This window comes from Strix aluco, chromosome 16 (assembly GCF_031877795.1).
Source record: "Strix aluco isolate bStrAlu1 chromosome 16, bStrAlu1.hap1, whole genome shotgun sequence".
NCBI lineage: Eukaryota > Metazoa > Chordata > Aves > Strigiformes > Strigidae > Strix > Strix aluco.
Genome location: NC_133946.1, coordinates 964279 through 985519, shown reverse-complemented (window position 1 = coordinate 985519; position 21241 = coordinate 964279). Strand labels below are relative to the sequence as shown.

General features: G+C 37.3%; 1 long non-coding RNA gene across 10 annotated transcripts in view; it reads right to left on the bottom strand.

Annotated features, from left to right (window-relative positions):
- Positions 1–20168, bottom strand: part of LOC141930929 (uncharacterized) — a 304098-nt gene extending 283930 nt beyond the window's left edge. For 9 of the 10 annotated variants that reach the window (XR_012625437.1, XR_012625435.1, XR_012625436.1 and 6 more), the window contains exons 1-2: positions 11686–20168; positions 11390–11584 (exon numbers count right to left, since the gene is read on the bottom strand). This is a non-coding gene — a long non-coding RNA (uncharacterized LOC141930929). The remainder of the gene's footprint in view (positions 1–11389; positions 11585–11685) is intronic. The other variant, XR_012625433.1, reaches the window with a different exon arrangement.
- Positions 20169–21241: the final 1073 nt, after the last annotated feature.

Below are 21241 nucleotides of genomic sequence, written 5' to 3'. Positions count from 1 at the left end.
CTTTTACTTCTGAGAAAAAAACAAAGTCTTTTCTACATGAGTTCTTCAATCATCAGAATATATTCTTTTGAGATTATAGGCTATGGTCATTCTGTTAAGGTTAGGGCAAAAAATTTCAGAGGTGAGTGAAATTAGGATTTTAAAGGGTACTAGGCTCATATGAAAGAGTTGATTTCCAAAAATATTGAGTCAGTTTCCTTAAGTACTCAAAATCCTCAACTTTCACTGATCTCAACTGCTCGTACTTCTGAAAACTGCAATAAAATTTGTCTTAAACCCTCCCAAATTAGTGATTACTTCTAAAAGTGGTTTTTTTAACTTGTCCAAATACACAGTAAAACAATTAGCAAATGTGTTCTGGTTTGCAACAACTTTACTTTGCCTTTACTTGTATACATCTCTCACATCTATCATAAGACTTCACTGGTCCAGGATACAGCCATGGATGTGCTTTCGAGTAGTGTACACACCTGCATGTAAACTAAGCCTATTGTATTACATGTATCTAAATGCACCTGAGTGTACCTGGGAGTCACCTATTCAATTACACTCACACAAATTGCAATAAATAGAAAGCTTTTGGCTTGAAATCCTTTTTTTCTGGATCTCAGTTACTGTTATTTCCTACTTTTCAGATCAAACAATTCAGCCCAGCTAATTCAAATTCTGAGGCATTTCCTATTTTTTAAATGCTTTAGTTTGCAGATTTATTTTTTTTTCTTAACATATAAATATATCTTTGTGATAATTTATGTTTTTACTTGTAATTATCCAATTACAATTGGAATTATCCAATTAATTATCCAATTGGAATATAATTCTAATTGTATTTGAAGTTAAATAAGTTTCACAGAAGTAAATAATCAGATCACAACCCTATGAAACTAGTGAAGTTCTACTCAAACAATTTTTCCCTAGGAAAGTCTCTCTGAGTTCTACAGGACTGCTCTGAATAATTTTCATAACAGTGAGTATTTGTAGGATCAGATCTTAGGACACAATGTTATACTTTCTGCTGTGCTGTTTTCTCAAAAAAGGTGCTTTTAACCTGCATATTACACTTGCTCACTGCCCATAAATTGTCACATTGCACAGAAATTGTTCTCCTCCATCTCTGTCCAAAATTTTACAGTAACCTCTGATTTCACCATCAGAGACTGAGGAGCTCTCCCAGGCATCACACACACTTCAACAGAACTAATTCACCATCTTTACAGCGCTGGTGATAGATATTTCAGCCTTAAATGTGTATCAAGAGCCAACATTTCTCAAAAGGCTTTAGAAGAAACATACTTTTAAGCTTCATTTCAATCAATAATTATCTACAAATATTACACTGGCAAAAACTGTTGTGTAGTTATTTGTTCTCCTAGGTCTGAAATCATCTGGCAGTAAAATTCCTGGTCCTCTCTGTTGCAGTTATCCTATGAAAGGCTGGAGGAGGGAAATGCCATTTTGGTATTTTACAGTGATTTTTTTTTTTTTTTTTTTTAACCATAGTTGCTTAGCTGCTGAAGACATATGAACATGCAGAAAGATGCAGAAAATCAGACTGAGGGTTGAAGAGAATACAAAGACCTTCAGGGAATTAATTAATTCTTACATATGCCATAGCCTTTTTTCAAAAAACTACCCTAGCACTTAATAATCAAGCAATGGTTAGAATTACTCAGGCCCTAAATATGATTCAAAACAGACGTTCACAGTAAGATATCAAAGCTCAAATGCTCAGGGGTCAGAGGCTTTTCAAATGTGTTGCACTAGACTATACTATTCTTTCCCAAATAAAAGGCCGAGGATGCTGACAGAAACCTAGCAGAATTTAAAAACCCCTCCAACTCAAACAAATGAAACACTGCTCACCAAATGATCTTAAAATCAGCAGTATGATGAAGGGATTTCCCAACTCTGGAATTTCTGCTGAGTTCCGAAGAAGGTATTGGTTCTCTTAGCCAATGCCGTCAATATGTTATGGCTCCCAACCCCATGCTAGCTCTGCCGCCAGCCTTTCATAATCTGCATCATGGGTTGCCCAAAACTGCTTTAGACTGTACTCTGGCAAAACTCCCACTGACCAGCAGACATGCTGACATAGTGCTGAAGGAAGTACCATATGTGGAACACCAATATATAGTGGTTCAGAAAAGGGGAGAGAAAGTTTGAGTTTAAAGAATTCTCATTTTACACATATTTGGATTGATTTCCTTTACATAAAGCCAATAATACTCGTGTTCAAAGCTACATAAATGCTGCAGCTAACATGCTAAGGCCTGTAAAAGCTTTGATAACAAATTTCTATATGGCTCGTTACCTCTGTTGCTTGATCAATTACCTATTTTTAGCAAAGTCTGCATAGAAAATGAAATGGCCACTGTCTTTTTGTTTTTACCTATGTAGTATATACTATGTTACCAGTTTCCATTGAGAACCATAGCAAACATCAGTGCAATAAAGCATTATGTGTTCAGTTATGTAAACAGAGTTTGAACACTAAGATGTAGGGTTTGATTCCATCATGCTTTAGTACTCCACTATTAGGCTACCTCATGAAAATGAATGCATCCATTGCTCAGAGCAAGTCCTGCTTCATCTGAATAAGACTGCAGAATCAGCCTCCTCATACCATCTTTCCTCATGGGCTTCTATGCTAGAGCTCCTGTAAACAACCGCAGTCTCAGAAGACAAGTCTTGGCAAGAAATCCATAATTCTACTAATTTCACAAGTGTTTGAATTACATAACCTTCTTCAGTTCCATCATTATTGCAGAACTATCATATTTCTCTGTATTCACTGCTGTAGTATTTTACAGTAACGACTCAGAAGAATAAAAGTAGCAGTAGTCTGTATTGTCTGCAACTAATCCTATAGGCTTAAGTGGTGTACTGGGTTTCATGCAAGGTCTTAAATATATCAGTTTTCAGATTATGGAGAATAAAAAATTTGAAATCAGGGCAAGTTCTCTTAGTTGAAGCTTTATAAAAAAGTAAATAGTGAAGGCTTTCAAATAGTAAAATCACATATCTAGAAGATACATTTCTGTCCATGTACCCTCCATTTTAGTTTTGAAACAGAATGTCATCACTTAACAGGTTAGCTCTTTGCTATTAACCTAACAAGTAGTTTCCATTGTGAACACCCTTATATTCTATGATGTTTCCCTCTCTCCCATCCTAGCACAGAGAATATATACTGGCATAGGTTTTTTAAGCATCAGTGAATATAGAGGTAATTTCTTTTCGAAGGGGAGAAGGTACTAATTCCAGCCTGGCTGAATATGTTAGCTTTTCAAACCATCCAATCAACAGGTGCATCTACATGAGTCTAAGTTCAGATCAGGAGTATGCTTCTGAAGTGAATCTTCTGTTCATTCCTTCTTACCTTACTTTGTTTCACACAGCACAGATCAGAGAGTACAGCTAGATATCCCCCAAATGAAACAAACTGAAATATGCACTCTACAGAGCATCTAACGTGTTCCAACTATTAATGGACTTCCAGTTCGCAGGAGCAAACCGGAGTTTGTTCAAAGGAGATTCCCTCCTTTCCCCCCACTCACATATCATGTGGACATCAGGTTCTCAGCATCAACTACAGATTGGCTCTTACTGCACAGCACTACTTGCTAATGTAGACACAGACAGTATCAGCTCAGGGCGGTGGGGAGGCTGGAGCCAAATTTTGCACAGCAGGATGTATTTCCTTCTCCTATCTCAGCTTTCCTCTTAATAAAATTTCCTTTGATGAAATTGTTTTAAAAATAGATCTTTTTGCTTGCATAGGAGAAATGGATGCAAGTTAGATTCACATATGTCAGGAAGTTCAAGGTGGAAACTCCCAAGTTCTAGCAATCACAGCCTGGCATGTTAAATGCGTGTATGTGCATGTTATCTGCATGTACAAAGATGAATATGTGGCTTACATAGTTTTTTATCATGTTTAGAATCTGCTATCATGCTTATCCTGTGACTCCAACACATTTTACCTGAGGTTTAAAAACCTATGTACACTTATTTCAGAATATTTTGTGGCAAATAGCTTCATGTCTCCATTGAAGCACTGTAAAAAGTTTGGAAATCACTGCTAAATCAGTGAGAGAGAACTAAGAAATCTGACAGATGAATAAAACACACTTATTTAGTCTGGATAGGAACTCACAATTGAGATGAGTTTTGCTATTTTTGAAGCACCAAAGGCTGAGGAGAGTAGATGAACTAGCTCTATTAGGAGACTGAACTCATTTTTGAAAATAACCCCAATCTTTCTGTCAAACAAAATGAAAAATAGATGAATAGAATAGAATAGAATAGAATAGAATAGAATAGAATAGAATAGAACAGAACAGAACAGAATAGAACAGTTCAGCTGGAAGGGAACTACAACGATCATCCAGTCCAACTGCTGGACCTATTCAGGGCTGACCAAAAGTTAAAGCACGTTGATAAGGACATTGTCCAAATGCCTCTTCAACACTGACAGGCCTCGCAGTTGCCAGATGCCAACAGTGACACCGACTACCTCTCTGGGAAGCCCGTTCCAATTATATCTTCACAGAATCTTAGTCCATAGAAAATGTAGATAGAAGTTTTTATAATCTAGAGATTTCGTGAAGTAGATTAAGAAAATTGACCTATAAGAAACCAAAACTGACACGGGTTTTTAAATGAAACCAAGCTAAACTCACAAAAATGTAGGGGTTTTTTTAATGGCATAAAATATAAAAATATTAATGTTGCAGGTGTTATCTGTAATTGTTAAATAACTTATTGTTTCCATGCTTTCATCTGTAACATCTTAGAACTAGCTACTTTGCAACAGAAATCTCATATTACAAGAAAAAAAAAGACTGGCTAGAATCAGTAAGACAAAATAGCCAGTGTAGAGGTATAATATAATATTACATTAAGAATAATATTTATAGTAGATACAGATTGGTTGGATGCAGCAACTTGGGATTTAAACTGAAATTTATAACTGAACAAACAATATGAAATATAACATCATTTTGTGGATATTGGACAGCTTAGTGTATTCCTAATGGGAGGATGCAAGCCTCTCTTTAACCTGAAAGCTATTTGGTGGCTTATATGGAATATACCTGTGTTGTTAGTTTGGTTTACATCAGAGATGTACATCACCACAACCAGCATTATCTGTCACCTATTCTTGTAGTTCAAGGAGGGGCTAATTGCTGCATAGGTATGTCAGAGTGAGATACTATTTCGTCTTTAGAACTGCTCTCTTTAAATTGGCAGAAATGGAGGGAGAAACGCTATTTCCACAAGTTCTGTGATCTGTGCTACACAGTCTGCCTTCTTTGTGCACTCAGCCAACTGATACATGATGACCACAAACCGTCACATGGGCTAGCCTGAGCACTAGTGTGCTCCCAGTGCCACCAGTGCACTGCGAGCGCCCGCTTGGCACCATCAGCCTGTGTTTCCCTCCACTCAAGAAAAGTAACAGCGTCTCTCACAGTACAAACACCTGTGTCTATACATACTTCCAGGAGGGCAAGACTGAGAGGGCTTCAGCATCTCCCTTCCAATCTCCCACCTCCTTGGCACAGCTGAGAGCACCACTAAAATACTAAGTATAGTGCAGACCTACAGCTTTTCTCCATCTCCTCAACTGTACGTGCCAGATTGCCTCAGTTCCTAAAAACAGTAAGTGAGATTGAAGAGGTGAGAAAAGCAGTGGTGCTGTGTGGGAAATGCAAATAACAGCACTGCTATGACAGCAAGGCAGAAAAAAGGGTTTAAAGCCTACCTCCACCTGAAGTCCCATTCCATGGGATCACCCACAGCATGCAATCATTTCTATTTTTAAATGCCATATTTCCTAACATGAGTCAGTTACCAATCTATTTCTGATCTGAACAGGAAGGACAGCGGAACAACTTTAATCACAGCCGAACCAAAATTAGAACAGAAAATGGATCAGTTCAGTTCCTTTATTTATACTAACCAACTTTAGGTGTACCTATATGAGTGAATCAGAACAAAAAAAAGAGTATCCATAAGCTCCTGTAGATACTGAGCATCAGAAGCTGGTTTAAAGTGTAATTCAAAACACAGAATTGGGTATTGGAAAGGGCCTGTTCTCTCCAAAGCTTTCACATAGAAAACTGGCTAAGTAATTCAGCCAGCTAAATTAAGTGATCATCTAAGGGGTGGTGACAGTAGCATGGCTAAGCAAACACCTGTAAGATTCACCTCTCTGTCACCTTGGTTTCGTTATGATGTTTCTGCGGATCTGCACTAAGGCCCTGACAGAGATGGGAGCTTCCAAACACCAGTATACAAGACGGCAGCAAGTTGAACGTGAGTCAGCAATGCACTTTGCAGTGATGAAGGCAAACCACATACCCGACTGCATTAGCACATGCGTAGCTAGCATATTGGGGGAAGCTATTATTCCCCTTTGCTCAGCACTTGTGAGGCCACATCCAGAATACCCTTTAGTGGAATACTGTGTCCAGTTTTGGCACTCAGTATAGGAGAGAGAAAGACAAAACGGAAGGAGTCCAGAGGCAGCCTCCCCCAATGGCTAGGGGACTGCAGCACATTACATGAGCTGAGACTAAGAGAACTGGATTTGTTTAACAAGTAAAAGGAACAGGCTGCAACGAACCCAAATGCGGTTTTCTACCACCTAGAGAGCAGTTACAGAGAAGACAAAAGCAGACTCTTTCCAGAGGTGCACAGGGAAAGAACAAAAGACAATTCCGGCTGTGTACAAGATAAAAAATCTTCACCATGAGAGCACCGGAGCAAGGCCCTGGAGATGCTGCACAAACTCCACCTGTGGAGATTTTCAAAACTGAACAGGACAAGGACCTGAACCTCTGAGATTAACCATGCCTTGAGCAGAACTATGAACTAGATGACCTCCACACATCCCTTTTGATCTTAATTCTACAATTCTAAAACCAAGACTCACACATCACACATACATATATGCATGTTAGAAGCATGGCATGAACTGGTTAAAAATCAATATAAAATAGTTCAAAAAAAAAAGAAAAGTCATGCCAATGTGTGACATCAGAAACCTTCTTCTCCGTGGCAGAACAGTGATACTCTAGCTACAAAAATGACACTGAAGAAAATAAGAATAAAACCTTAGTAATACAACTATGATGTTACTGAGGACATCTTATTATTAGATCGACAAAATAAGCTGGATGGCACTGGAAATGCAATCAAGCACCAAGATGGCAGATATGAACTCATTAAAATATTAAATGCATAAGCTCTATTAAAACTGCAGAAAGACTGCTGCCTGTACAATCTGTTGAAGCCCTGCTGTTGTATTTTCAGACTGACTCATCTGTCTCACAATTCTTTTGGAAAATTTGCAAACAGAGAATTACAGTAATCAAAATCTTAGAGAGACATTAATAAAAATATGGAGGTATTCTCATGAAGATTCTAGTGGTTATTATATAAATAGCTCTTCTTTTAATAGCCCAAAAGACAAAAAGTAATTTTCAGCACCAAGGCTGCCCTTAAAGCTTGTTGCATGTGAGGGAAATACATCTAAAAAGGGAGAGGGAAAAATCTGTGTCTTTTTCCAAGCTATTTTGACTACTAACAGCTCAGTTTCAAGATAAATTCAATATGCATAATATATGCAGCATGTTTACATTTGGTGTTTACAGCTGCACTTAGGTAATTTTATAGATGTATGTATAGATAAGCATAGGGTCAGGCATGGATACAGCAAACTGCCTAATACAAAGACAGAGATTTCTTGTTTAGTTGCCTAGCAATAAGATCCGACTCCTGGAAGCTAACAAATACTGATTAGAGAATGGAATAGAATTATTTAATGTATCTAATGTATCATACAAAAAGGAACATAGGGCTATTGAAGAAAGGGAAATGCTAGGCCAGAAAAAATCAATTCTATCTAGTGAAATCTATTCAGGAAATATGTGGTAGGAAGAAACTACAATATATAAATTAAAGAAAGCCTCAGTCTGTTCACTCTGTCAATATTTTTCATCATTATTCTTCTTTTAGCAGAAAGTCTAATTCCATCTTGGCTAATGGATCTGGCTTTTGAATTGCTGTGTTTAACTTTGTCCAGCCCCCTCAATAATGTTTGGAAGCTGGAGACACAGAGAGATATTTTTAAAAATTGAACTGGATGAACATTATGGCATTTCTCTTCTTGGAAAACACAGTATGATACTAATGGAAAGTTTCATGAGATTTACTACACTTGTGAAAAGGCAAAAGTCCACACTTGTGTTTTTTTTGTTATGAAGAGCTTTAAAATTGCACTGATGCCTTTTAACACATTTATAAAGTCTCTTCTCTCAGTCCTTTCAGTATTACAAATGTTTTTCTCTCAGTACTTCAGAAGTAGAACAGGAAGGTCACAAGCCAAGGATATGCAGCATACTACAAGTCCAGCAGTACTTACTTCTTGGAGAAGTACTGACATTGATCTTTTTCCCTTATGATCCAAATTTAAATAGATTAGTCTACATTAAAACTGGGAAAACAGAGGCCACTGGATAGTATTCCAGCACTGCTTATAAGCACTGTGGACTTGTAATGCACATTCATGCATTATTTAAACTTGGAAGAAGACATGTGACTCATCTTTCTGCTATCCAACCTTTCTTTAATTCTTCCTTAACAAAGCCTTTAAGACAGTACATCCCAAAATCTGCTCCTGTTGGAGCTGTCACTTAACAGTATTCCATCTGCTTGGGACAGAAACAGTCACAAAATTTCTCTCATGTCTGTTACACCAGCATGAATCTTAGACTAACTCCACAGACTTCCTGTGTGACGCACTTACTTGGGGTTTGTCTACACAAGGAAGTAAACATAAAGGGAAACTAGGCTCAATTCAGAACACAGTACCAACTCTGATCTAACTTCCAGTTTAAATATTCTCACCACACAGAAAGCAAAGGCAGTTTTTCCCACTCTGAATGTGGATTAAACTACTTCGAACAAAGATAGTCCTAGTAAAATCCAAAGGTGTAATCATATTCCACAATGCAGTGCTTTACAAAAATAAAATCTCAGTATCAGAAAGCAGCATGTCTTTCATCTTGTCATATACATCCTGCTTCTCAAATGTTCCCTCATTTAATTATGTGTAGTTTTAGATGCTGTACGCAGCTTTGCATTTTGGCATGAAAATACCCTTTCACTGTGCACAACGTATGTTTGTACAGAATAGCCCGTAACTTCATACTTAAACAGCACTAATTTTTCCATTAAGACAACGCCTTTATTTCTTAATCTTCCTTTCCCAGATGCAGAGACTACTACACAGACTAATTAACTGCATCTTGATTTGGTCTTGTACTGTGGCTCCTTTGTCCTTGTTAAAGCAGTGTGAAACACCCTTAAATGGGACATAAATCATATTTACTACATGAAAGGTCCTAATAAAACAGGAATTTACTGATTTTTTCTATATTGTTCATACACTATAGTTATAGAAACTACACAAATCTGGAAAAGCAAAAGCAGATAAAAATGAAGGACACGCAAGTAAAGATTTGACGTATGAATCGTACAGAAATTCAACCAGTGTTAATTTACTGAGATGCAAATTGATTGGCTGTTTCATTATGGTACTTTCTGTGTAATAGTAATTTACAGATTTCCAATAATTGAATCACCTGTGCTCCTACCACCTTTATGCTAAAAAAGCTAAGAGACAATAGTACTTATTTGCACACATCCATTAGAAGACACCTGCTGTTTACAGAGATCTGTCAATAAAGAATAGATGGTCTGGGATGAAAAGCATTGTTTCTAGGTCTTTCTACACACATCTGCAATTTTGAGACCGTACAAAAAAGTGTGGTCAACCCTCTCTACCCATCTCTCACAGATCCCCAGAACAATCCAGCTCTAAGGAAATCCATGTGGTCAACATAAAAAAATCATAATCTCTTTGGAAAAAAACTGTAGAGGAGTAGAGGCACAGAGTTTGCTCTGATCTCTTGTTGATTCTCACAAGTTTCAAACACTGATTTCATAGAGTTTCTGAAAAAGAATGAACTGGATAGAAACCTCCAAGGCAGAAGTAATTAGTTTCCTCATTTGGGGCAATGTGGTAATCTTTCCATTTGATCTGATATCATAAATACAGAATCCAACTTTTACTTTTTTTCCTCTGTCATAAGAAATAATAGCTTGAGCTATTAATTTCAGTGACACGCACCTGTAATTTGACCTCTGCTCTTCACTCCAACTTTTTATTTTCATCTTGACAAGTCACAAGAAATCTAACATTAAGTTTGAACTCTTAATTCATTGTGAAAGTAGTACATTGCCTACCCCACTTTCGTATTTCCACATTACTATTGGCTTAAACAATAGCCAAAGATCTGCTGCCAATTACATAGCAAAGATCATGTCTAATTTGTAAGATGAATTGAAAGAAACTGGTATTATGAACATACTTACTTAGAATACTCACTGCCTGCAAACAAATCTATGTTGCCAATGTACAAGACAATGCATCTTACTTGGTGTATTGTGACAGTAACAGGTTACTCTGCATTTGACATTTTCCTACGCTTCACAGTGCACAAGAAACCAAAGTACTTCATGTTCCCAACCAAGATCAAGTAATCCTGGTTACTTATGGTTACTCCAGTGTGGAGAAAGGGACATGCTCTGGTGAGTATTTAAACGCCTCCTGTATGAAGTGTGACAACTCTTTTCTATCTATCTAAATTATACACCAGCGAGTAGCCAAGAAACTGTCTTAGCAATTAAAGTTGATAATAAAACATGTTACACATGTATGTAGCCCAAAACATTGTTTTTGTCTGGCCTAACAGCAAAGGTTATCGAGCTAAATGCACCATAAATTCTACCCACAGTATCATAAGCAAGGTAGTAATGCCACTCTTTCTTCAATTAAATGTCAGTAGAGCATACACTGCTTTAGGTAGTCTTATCCTCTTTCTTTTTACCACCTAAACCACACTTTCACTATTTCACCATTTCTAAAATTCCTTTCAAAAATTAGTAATTATAAGGCCTGCATAAATCCTGCAACGGAATAACAAAAAAAGACATTTTGGTGCAAGCATATTTTGTATTCTTTCCTCTACAGATTTGGAGATTTACACTCCCTGTCTAAGTAACCATACTTAAAATTGAGATAAAGCAAGTGTTGTACTCTCTCACTGTAAGTAGAAAATACCCATCCTACATTCTGTGTTTGTTGTCCTCTTAGTCAGGTACACCTCAGGCAAATCCTGCCTGTGAGACAAGATGTTGTCCTTCAAGCGAATTCCTTTGAATTCTCCCTCTTAAAAAACAAGTCCATGAAAGCAAGAATCAATATTATAGTAGTCTGACCACAATTTATTAGATTACAGTTAATTACAGTTGTTACCTGTAATAGGTTATAACACCATACAGAGGAGATGGCATCACATGAAGCTAGATCATCAACTGACATCAAAAGGAGGCCAACAGAGTTCTCAGTTCTTTTTCTTCCAGGCAGGCCTAGTTGCATTAGTAGTGATTTCCCTTCAAGAGCTCCATGACAGCAATTCTGAGAGGGACAGCAGAAGTGACAGCTTTGCATCTTGTAAAAGAATGAACGGTTTAAAACATCAGTGCCAATCCTTTTAAGATCAGCTCTAGAAGGACTGAGTGAGATTTCTGACATCAGTTTTGTTTGCTTACCTTCCAGTAAAGTTTCCAGCTGCAAAAGCTTCTTTTGAATCCTAAGGTTCACTGATTCTGAGACTTTGCTGGCCTAGAGTATAAACACTGAAGTGGGGGTTTTTTCCCTCTTTTTTCTGATAGCTGGCTAAACCCCAAAGAAAACAATGCTTCTTAGCAATATTTACAGGGATTGGAAAAGAAAAAGATATTAAATTTCATCAGACATAATAAAAAGATAATATTCTTGATATGAATTCACATCTGAAAACATAAATACCATGGTGACATTCTGCATTTTTTTAAAGAAGCCTGATAACTTCTTTTAGATTCTTTTTGCCTAAAATATGTAAATCAATGAAATAGCAGTTTGAATAAAGGAGCAATAATTGACTGAATACCAACTAGGATGTTCTTTCTCTTGAAATATCCTTGATCTTGATAAAGACTTGTAACCTGTTAAAGCCACCTGTCCTGCAAAGATTTGTGAAGAGACCACTATCAGAATGGAGGAAATCACTAATGAGTTTAATGTATCAGCAACACAAATATCAGATCTTCAATGCTGTATCTTACTCAGAATTTCTGCAGATCTGGACAGTCAAAGGACCTGAACGTGAATTACAATTTCTTTTAAAAGACCTTTTGTTCTTATTTCCATTGAGAAGTGACAACAATCTCCAGCAACTATAGAGTTAAATTTCCTGTTCCGCTTTCACACAGGTGCTCAAGGTAGGGTAAAGAGGCCACACTGAACTAGACAAGATTACACTCAAACGTTTAGAGGGTCTATGCACCTTTGATAAGAAGAGAGAAAAGACTTCAGAAGCAGCATCCAAAACATAGCTGCTAGAAGGTAGAGTACATGCTCAGGTGGGTTGGGGTTTTTTGCCTGTATTCTATCTGATGTTTCTGTAGCAGTTATGATACAATTTGGGCAGGATGAAGCTTGTTACAGATAAAATCTGTCTTCTGTAACTTGGCTTCTGCTGCTTTGCAACTTTTGCTAATACCATAAAGAAAAAACAGAGTGGAGCACTCTGCACCCAAAGTTCACCTCCAGTCAATTCAAATGGAGTATAACTGTTCTTGGCATCTTTCTTTGCCTTGCCTCTTCATGTTGTACTGCTGTGAAGAATTCACTGAGCGCAAAGCAATTGTCAGTCCCTTTAAGTGTAGTCTTCTTAAAGAAGCCATCTTTTCTGCAAGTGACCCTCTTGGCAATGTATTATCTGTAGATACAGTTGTGTGTTAAACAGGAAGAGTATAACGTTGGATGATTACAGGTAGGAGGATAGATAATTTCCCATACATACTATAATCTAGCTTAGTTCTTCCTCATCTTAGTTGACTGATGCGACTACACCTTTTGCCTACCAAACTTCATTATCAATTTCCTGGAAAATAATGCTCATGTTGAAGAAATTAATGGTATCCATAATTCCTGCTAAGAACTACAGAGGTTAAGGATGCCACCCAAATCTGTTCTTAAAGAAACAAATGTGCATTGTATTTTTACTACTAATTTAAGGGCACAAATCTGAAAATAAGGAAGCTATATCTTTTGTTTATGAGGAAAAGGTAGTCAGGAAAAGACAAAAAAGACTGAACAAAAATGAAGTTTATGCTAAATAAAGCACAACTGATATTTTTTTCATTTTTTGTACACCCAAATACAATATCCTATGTCACTGATATTTGTGTAGGAGCAATATACCATTTGTTTTCGTTTTTGCAAATGTTAGTGTTACAAAATAAGCACTTTTTTTTCTGTACATATTTTACTCGAAATCAATCCCTTATGGGTTCTGATTGCCATGAAAAGTGAAACTGGGAAACAGAGATTGGAGTCCTGAAAAAGTAGAAGAGTTTTATAAAGACTCAGAGAATATAGCTGTTGTTTCACTCCACTTTAAAGGCAGCCAGCCTTAGTCCTTATTTACCTATATGAGGTGAGCTGCTTTGCATAAGTCCTTGAACTTTTCTCTGTGGCTTCTACGTAAGTATACACAGGAAAAGTAATCCTACTTACCTTTTTTAATTACCAGTTAAACTGTGCTATATTTATAATCAGGTATTCTTATTGCTCAAAATTGGTTTGGTTTAACTAGTTTTTTTTTAATTTACTTAAAGTGTGTTAATAATTTAATTTAAGACATCTGGCAGAAAGTATCCAAATCCTAATTTCAATTAATCCATAAACTCTGTGCATTTGGACTCATCTTCCAGAGTGTTCTGCTGACACATCCTCAGCCTTGTGCTTTTTCTATTTGTCACAGTGCTATCGTGATTCTGTATCTGTTTGGGTAAAAGACATAATGTGAGTATATTTACAATGTGGTTGCTGGAAGCAAGATGATCGGGGAGCTGGCTAAGAATGTATTTATTACTTAAGAAAATCATGACCAAGGAAGAGAAGGACAAGTATAAAGAACACCAGAAAGCTTTTACGAAGTTAACTGAGAATGGAAACAGCCATTGGCAGGAATAGTTTTGACATCATTTGTATATGTTTTGGCTTCTCTAGGTACTTTAGCCCTTTAGAGGAGTAAAAAGCTGAGCTCTTGCTGATGTTTTCTACTCTAGCTTCTAATCTGTTTCCTTTAATCAGAACAGGCTTTAAATTACTGACTCCTATTTTTCTTAAGCTTTTTCCATCAATGTTATTTAGGAAACAACAGTAATAAACCTGTTATTTTCTAATGGAGCTAGATGAAAATCTGAGTTAGTATATTTGAAGCAAGTACCCTTATGGCTCTGCTCTCAGCTAATTCTCTGAGCTGCCACATTCGCTAAATGAGTCAATAAAGTATACAAAATGCTGAGTCAAAATAATCCCCGAGAAAACTAAATCAGTAGTTAAAAGGCTATGTCCTTTTGCCTTTCTTTAGGGCCTAAACAGAGTTCCACTCACTAAAAATACAGTACTGAGTCTATAAAAGGAATAAAGGCTTTTGACTAGCTCAAGAGTGTTTTTCATGTCACTCTCTTAAATACTTCAACCCGACCAGGCTCAGCTCTCACAGTATCTGAACAATGCTGAAACCAGAAATTATCTAGGAACTTAATCTCTAGAAAATTTTGTAATTCAACCCCGTACCACCTCAATCTAGGGATTCAGCTCTTTACATCCGAAACAAACTGTGAGCAGGTGTGTTAACTTGGATTCACTGTATGTGGGACTTCTGTTTCAGACACACTGCATGTAAATGCTAAGCCCGAAAGCCTTGCAAAATTAAAATCGTTTCAGTAACCATTTATATTAAGCAGAATAACTACCTAGTATGAAATTATGTTTACTTGTATTTTTTCTCTTAAAACAACAAAAACAAACATCCAGAAACAAAACCACTTCCTTTTTACCAAGGAAATCCAGGAAAAAATACCCCAGTTGGAGATTCTTCTGATTACAGGTATTTTACAATAAACATACATAGAACTTACCTCTTCCCCCATTCACCTTGCAACCCTTCATGAGATTGCTCACCAACCATAATACAGCAATTCCCACAGCTGCTTTTGAGGCTGTTGCCAGGTGGTAAGGCCATACTAGCTCAGAACTTGCAAAAGAACTAAGTTTTCATGATCTTTTCTTTTCAGACCTTCCATTTTTACTCAAAATTGCACAAAAGAGAATCCAGAGAAATGAGATCATGTTATTCAAATACATCTCTGAAGTCCTTTTTACTTTTTGTTAATGATTATTCATTTGTAAGTTCATTAAACTTGTGAAGCTGGCTAATGGGAAATAATTCTATGGTGCTGAAATGGCTTGTGTTACCCCAGAAACGTAAATATTGTCAATCTCCAGAACACATTTAACATTTTCATAGAATCATAGAATGGTTTGGGTTGGAAGGGACCTTAAAGATCATCTAGTCCCAACCCCCCTGCCATGGGCAGGGACACCTTCCACTAGACCAGGTTGCCTAAAGCCCCGTCCAACCTGGCCTTGAACCCTTCCAGAGAGGGGGCAGCCACAGCTTCTCTGGGCCAGGGCCTCACCACCCTCACAGGGAAGAATTTCTTCCTTATATCTAATCTGAATCTACCCTCTTTCAGTTTAAAACTGTTACCCCTTGTCCTATCCCTACACTCCCTGATACAGAGCTCCCCCCGCCGCTTTCCTGTAGCCCCTTTGGGTACTGGAAGGCCACTGTAAGGTCTCCCCAGAGCCTTCTCTTCTCCAGCTGAACACCCCCAACTCTTTCAGCCTGTCCTCACAGGGGAGGTGCTCCAGTCATCTGATCACTTTTGTGGCCTCCTCTGAACCTGCTTAAATTTTACTGTATGACATAAAATCATGCCACATGAAGCCAGAAATACCTACTGGTTAATAAAAGCTTCAGAGTCAGATCTAGCTTTTTTTTTTTTTTTTTTAAGTATCTGATAGTCTTCAGATGTTTGGCCTGATTTAGGTCACGTTCTGATAGTGGTTTCGGTTCTCTTCCCCCGACTTTCTTCCCAAAATAGGTATAAGCAACAATCTGGGTATGAATGGGAAAAAGCCTCCTTTATGCAGTTTCTTTAGAAACCAAACTGGTTTCACCAAAATAGGAAAAATTTACATAATTTCAATGAGTAGCTGCACTTGCTTTAAATGGATTAAAGACTAAAGAATAGCAATATAAAAATACTCTACAGAAATGCGGAACAATTTTAACACACTGTAAGTAGACTGGTTTTAATAAAGAGAACCATAGGTCAAAAACTGGAAATGCTGTTTATTGTAATCTAATGATTTAATGTTCTTGAACCTATTTAAAAATAACAGGTTTGTAATAATATGCTCATATGTACAAGTAATCATATTAAGGAGAGGTTTTGAACTGTTCAGACAGTTAACAAGGAAAAACAGAACTTCAGTTAACAAGGAAAAACAAGACTTCACTGACTTCCAAAAGGTTAACCTGGATTTATAACTATTTGCCTGATTTCCCTGTATTTTAGCTTCCTCCTGATGACTGAAGATAGTAAGTAGCTTTTCCTCAACCTTTTTCTAGATCAGATGGATCTTCCATCCCTAAATAATAGAAAATCTGGCCGTTACAGAAACCTAACAGAGTATTAATGCTATCCTTTGTCATTAATCGAAATTATATTAACATCAACCTTTGATAACTATATGTGAATGTTACCTTAAATTGTAAGAAAACATGCCACATTTCTGACTATGGAAAAGTAAGGCAAACAGCAAGGAGTAGCTCACTACATCCAACAAAAGTAATTTTCTACTAGCAATTAAAAGTACATACATGTTCCATGGTATATTCCTAGTGTTTCCTACACACACAAACCGTGACACAGCATTTTCTGCAATGAAAAAGGTAATACAATACAAAATTATTTGGAAATTTTAATAATAGTAATTTCCTATCCATGCTTCTGAGTTCATCAATAATACATTTTTATAAAGACAAGAGTAATGCAGTGCAGCTATAGGACACTCTGATGCTCTTCCAACTCAATCAGCTGTAATTTGTGTTTAGCTCCAGTAGGTGTTTATGAATATGGTATTTCATTTAGAAGATGACTGCCACAAAACCACTTAAGCAGGCAGATTACAATGGAATCAAGCCAATACATTTTAAAACCGATACAAGGATTATTGCTTCTTAAAGACCATACAATTAAACCACAGAATTCACTAAGACATGATATTGGAGAGGCCTAAAACGTGTCAAAATTAGACATTAACATAGAAAATTGAAATACTAATAACTCCAAAAATTACAAATTATAGACATGCTTTAAGGTAGTTCAAACACGAACTGGCAGTGGTTAGGAGAAAAAAAAGCTCTTTTGGCAAATAATGAAAACGATAAATTTTAAAGCTTTCTTACTTTATTGTAAAGCTGGTGCTAACCAATGTCAGAAACAGAACACTGCAGTACATCACACTCACTCCACTGATGCTAAAGAATATGAACAAATCTGTCATTTTAGAAGACTAGAGAACGTAAAAAATTTGCAGCTTACATGTTTCATTGAACTAGACCTCCTGAGAAGACAGTCTCTGTTGGGTTTGGGGGTTTTTTGGGGTTTTTTCCTAAACCATTCTGGAAATACATATGCAATCTTCCTCTTTGAAAGTTATGATGATTATGCATTAGTACAATTATATCAGCTAAAAATATTCACTGTTCTAAATAGGACTCTGAAAGCAAAGCAAGCTGTACTGTTATGGGCACTGTCTCACTCTCCTTAGTTGCCTGTATAAACACTCACTGATGAAATATCAGTATCTCCGACACTTGAGTATTCTAGGCAGTTTTCACTGGCTAACTATGAAGTCACACCCCAAATATCTTTCCAAATTTCTGACAAAGAACCACCACAAGAGACCTGTGCAATTGTAACTGCCAGACTAATTTCTATACTTCAGAAATCTAGCAAGTCTTCAGGGTCTTAAATAGAGAATAAGGAGGTTTCTTAATTTTTAAAAAATGTATCTGATAAAGGACTGGTTCTGAGCAGCAGGAAATCCAGGTGCTGAGTTAAGGTATAGGGAACAGCATTTCAGAAGACAACTGGATGAAAGCGAAATCATTGATTTTATTAGATAGAAGACTCACTGAAATCTACTGCAAAGGATTTTCCAAAGAAAGAGAAAAAAGAAATTACCTCCCAGGTGGCTGGAAGTCCACCACTGTTTAGAAGGTTTGGAATGCTCTTGCCTCAGTGAGGATTGTTAAATCAGCCTCACTAAGAGTCATCTCTACAGATATTCAGAAGTTTAATACCAGTATATACTCTGCAAATTAAAATCTTGTAGAGAACAAGCACAAAGCCTTCTGCAACACGTTCACACCACCCATGCTATATTGTACAAATTAGGCATATAACCAATATATTAGTGCATTTTTCCAAAAGACAATGCTAACAATTCTTATAATAGTGCATCTGCACAGTATAAATGGGTTTGCTATTAAGAGCATTCTGCTTCAGTGTAAGTGCCAAAAAAAATGTTTAAATGAAAAATATAGGTGTGTTTTTTCAGTTTGGCTTTGGTTTTTGTTGTTTTTTTCCCCCAGGCCTTTCTTCTACAGTACAGCTCTCATTGAGACAGACGTCTATCACAGGAAAAACTGTATGAGTACATTCGGTTAGTTTGAGCCAGCTGCTTCATTCATGGGGTGGGTCAGGAACTAGGTATACATGGCTTTGTAGGAAAATGAGGCTTGCTTGAAAAGGCAGGCAGAAAAGCTGTTTAGAAAGTAAGAAGGGGCAGGAGGTGATTATGTTGGAGAAATGAGCATGGAGTAAACTAGGGTGTGAATTACTTTGCAGCAATTCTCTACATGGATGCTTTGGTTCTTATTATATGCATGTCTATACTACATTAATGGGGCACTCTGCATAAAACCCGACCTAGCTAGATCCACAACCAGTACAGTGATGAGATGCAGTATTTAGTGGAGATGGTACAATGCCACACTGCTACAGCTACCCTGTCATCAGCAACCCATCTGGAATCTCCACCCAGCAGGACTCAGCTTTGTAATCACTGTGATGGAACCTACTACACAGGCTAAGTCATGGTGATTCCAGCTTGGCAATAGTAAGGAAAAACTCTGCAAAGCTCCTTTTCCACATTTTGTGGGTTGTTTTGGTAGACGACAGCAGCCAGTCCGGGTTCTGAGCCATGCCATATGCGCAGCAAGAGGCATTCCTCTTCCTCTCAGCCAGATGCTGCATCTGTGGCAGCAACTCCTGTTTCTGTGCCACACAGTCTGCAACACAGTAGGTTCCTCATGACACTTTACAGACAACCCTTCTCCTCTAAATACCCAGTGGCAGTGCACTCAAGTTAGTATTAGCATAGATTCTGCAAGTTCAGACTTGCAGAAACAAATCCAGAACTACCACTATGTCTATTCTAAAACAGCTTATTTGAATTAAAGCATCACTGGTGTTCAGGGCAAATGGAAGAGAGAAAGGGGGAAAATACAAAGCAGGGCGGAATTTGGACAATGCACTAAGGTGTCTGATGGGTGGAAGGTGATACTGAAACTGATAGCTATTAAATTTCATTTGCTGATTATTTTTTTTTAATTCTTTTTGTGAAGTCAAGGGGACAAATTGAAAAAAATTATTTAGGTAAATTTGTTACTGAATAATCCTATAAACAATTGGGCTGCTACATTCTCAGACATGAATAATGGTGTCTTCCACATTATGGAATTTAAGAAGTGAGATGTATAAAATAGAAGGTATTTCACAATCTTTTTTGTCCTCTGTACTGCAGTTCATTGCCTTCATCAATTGTACTAGTGCAGCTGGTCTATGAGGCTGACAAAATGTGGCTCAGATGTGAAAGAAAGCTATGAGCAGCCAAGTGCAGAAACTTCTTAGGTTCCCACCTGCCGAAGTCAGTGTGAGCTATGGAATAGCATATATCCTGCTGGTCTTAATATAATGCAGGATTGAGTCCCAAAAAAAGTCACAGTTTTAAGAAAACAGCAATCATTTGCTGCTATTCTCTTACCGACCAAATGTTGGTTTTTTTTCTGTTGTTATGGTAATAAGTATTTTATAGTATGCTTTAAAATAAATAAAAAACCGTGATGGCTTATCAACATGTACCTACCATGTTTTGAGGGTTTTTCCATTCTCTTCTCCCCTTCCTCCCCTTCCCCCTGCCCACCCCAGAAAAAGAGATAAATTATCCTTAATTTTCACTTATGGAGTCTCTGCCCTAAACAGTGTTGGAATGCTTATGCTGGGAACACTGCATGAGAATATTCTGCCATCCAATGCAAAAAATATCCTTGCTTTCAGTGCCATTTTTAAGATTTGCAAGTATTTTTACTACTTTTTACTCTGAGAATGTTTATTTCAATAATGTTAACTGGTTTTAATATTGGTTTAAATCTTGTTGACTTTGCTGTTGCCTCTGTGCCCACTGACCCCTTCTTTCAAACTGAATTCCATTGATTTCAATGGAGTTCTTTCTGCACAGTTCTGTTCTTGCAGATTCATACACGAGGTCTAAGACCTTGCAGTAATATGGCTATTGTTAAATGCAGGAAAGAGTCATTATATAAAAATTCTGGTATGACAAGTACCTGTCACAGTTACATTCACCCTTATGCAATACGTTTGTGCTCAAAACTGGCTTTCAGGTCGTTTATTCAAGATTTTCTGTAACACAATCTGGTAAGTAAACTGTCCTTAATGCTTACAGGTATGAGATGGGGAAACCTATCTTGAACAAACTTCATCCCAGATAACAAGCAACATAAGAACTCCTGTATGACAGCACACTTTAGGCCTTATATAACCCTTGGTACATTGTGGCACACTGTGTTGAAAGCATTAGGAATGAGGTTGGCTCTGGGAAACTGGAAGTTCTGCAATACCATTTGTTTGGACTTGTCGTCTATATGGTTCAAGAGTTATTACATGTATCACTTTCTCTCAGTCATCTGAATTATGAGTCATACAAACCGAAAGCGGAAGGCGTATGTGTGAACAAAGCAGATGTAGATGTTTGTGGGGCCTGTTGTCAGGTTTACTGAGCTCTTGTTTTCTGTCCTGCCTCATCTAGGGCAAATAAGTTCAAATCTTTGGCAAG